Below are 2,469 nucleotides of genomic sequence, written 5' to 3'. Positions count from 1 at the left end.
TGACCTAAAACAAAAAACCATAATTTTCTTGATTAAATGGACGCTGTCAGTGTGTGTTCTGTGTTCCAGGAATCTGTTTAAAACAGACTGAGCAGTAGAGAAGAATTGTTTATTTAAATACTCCTATACATTTTCTTCCCATGACAATGCGGTGCAGTGTTTGCACTTCATTCGGTGGTTTTTATTGAGGTACAGCTCAACTACTTGCATATATAGGATGCATTCCCCCAGTAGAACCATTCTGTAAATAATAGAATCAGAGGAAAGATGGTGGAAAAGCCCTTAATACTTCACTCGTTCACCCAAGAACCAGTTTATCTGACATTTACACTCCAGTGGATGCATCATAGAGCAGCGTGGGGTTAGTATGTAACAACGATATGTAGCACCCAGGGATTGAATTACCAACCACTGCCATTAAGTAATGACCTGCTTTACCCTCTGGGTAACATCAGTATTAATCTAATAAAAGTAAGTGTTACTGCCCATTAATCTGGCTACAGTTGCAAGCCCATTTCTAAACAATATGAAGCTCATTGTTCTGCAGCGAGAAAGCATATTCACAAGTGGAAAACAGTCACGTGCCAACCCTCCTATGAGTGGACATCTCAACAAATTCAGTGTCAAATTTACTGTTCAAAGCTCGAAGAAGTGCGAAAAATAAACCAAGATCTGCAAACGTCAACAAACAGAACAATGTAGTGGCAATATGTGATGACAAGTATTCAGTTTTTAACACATGCAGAAGTCCTACACACATCAAAGTATTTATCATCATCTGGGAATCACGTCAAGCCGGTGGCCCTGAAGTTCTCACACATAAACTCTGTGGTCCCTGAGACTTTTAACCCGCTACAGTTCATCTAAAGCTCCAAAGGATCCGTGTACAAGGGCTCTCCACTGCAAAATACAACATCTAGACAGCAGCAGAAATCTATGCACTTCCTGGTTACACTTCTGCCTTTGATACAGTCAGACTAGGAAAGTTGACTGGCTGATTCTACCTGCAACTGTATTTTGGACTTCCTTGCTTTCTTCCTTCCTAACAATATGAAAACAACCACTTAAGAGTAAAACACTGAAGGTGTTGGTGAGGATGTGACCAAACTCCCAGCTGGCTACAGGGCTGCTCTCTCAACCCTTCACATTTCTCCCTGGACACCCACAACTGTGTTAATATCCAGGATAACACAGTCATCAATAAATATGCTGTACGTGATCATCCTGAGCCGCATACAAAACAGTGTGTAGAATGAAAATATATTTCCCAGAGGGGCCTGCTACAGTTTTTTGACATAAAATAACTCACCTACAGATATCGGGGCTCATCGGTGTCAGGAGTGTGGGTGTGAGGGAGTGGGACAGCCTGAGTCGGAGGCGTGATGTGGTGGCAGGTGGGCAGATTTAGGAAACAGTGATTTATACTTGTGTGCAGAGGTTAGCTAAACACACAGACACAGTGTTTTCTGTTAGAAACTACTAATAGGAGGAAAGTCGAACAGTTTCTTTCATGTGGACTTCTATACAAGTTTCATTTCCACCCCTCTCTTTTCTTGTTTGAAACCCAAACTTCACGTTTAACTAAGGCAATCCTACAGTCTAACCACTCCAGCGCTCAGGGGCAGATGGAAGTGCTGGCACCTGGACCAAGGCTAACTGGATGTCTCTTTTGTTGTGTCAGTTGACGTGAGGTCGAGAGTGAAGCCCACCCCGCCATCACAGCTGAGATCTTTTTATGTGATTAAAGATCAGACGGCTAATGTTTGAGTGTTGTGACTGTTAAACCCGTGAAATATAAATACATAAAAATAAAAAAAAATTTAGTTTAACCAGTATAATGATTCAGAAAACAGAATAACAATGATAACAATAAATCATAATATCAGCCCCAGGATATGCAGGATGAGGGTGACACACTGGAGTCACTGATCTCCGAATGGCCGACTGACGTTTGATTTAATAAAAACAAGTTGCATTAAATAAATGGTGAAGTAGAAGAAAGTATTCCTCTGAATTAGTTCAAATGCATGTTCATGTGTCCTGAATGTGTAAACACGATGGAATTTTCTATGTTAAGAATGACAAAGAAAATGTAATGAAGGCGTTTCAAAGTTTGAACTTTGTGGTAAATCATGTAAATCAGAAGGATAGAGAGAGAATGGTGTGGGTGAACATCAGGTAATTAGACGTTCCCGGAGTGAGAAGATGTAACGTCCAGTCTTCCTGTTGGGATGTGTGTCCTCAGGCTTCTGGGGGCGTCGCTGCAGCTTCCCACCCTCATTATCAATGACATTTGTGACAAAGACACAGGCACACTCTCTACCTCACACACACACTTATTTGTGTATAAAGTTTTGTGTTGTGGGTGCTGTGTCTGTTGTCTTCAGTTTTGTCTCCTACAGGTGCAGCAAGTGGTGATACATTGTGCTTTTCTAGTTGTTTCTATCCCCCATATCTACGCACCCCCCT

Source organism: Astatotilapia calliptera, chromosome 15, assembly GCF_900246225.1.
Source record: "Astatotilapia calliptera chromosome 15, fAstCal1.2, whole genome shotgun sequence".
Lineage (NCBI taxonomy): Eukaryota > Metazoa > Chordata > Actinopteri > Cichliformes > Cichlidae > Astatotilapia > Astatotilapia calliptera.
Note: the sequence above shows the minus strand (reverse complement) of the source record.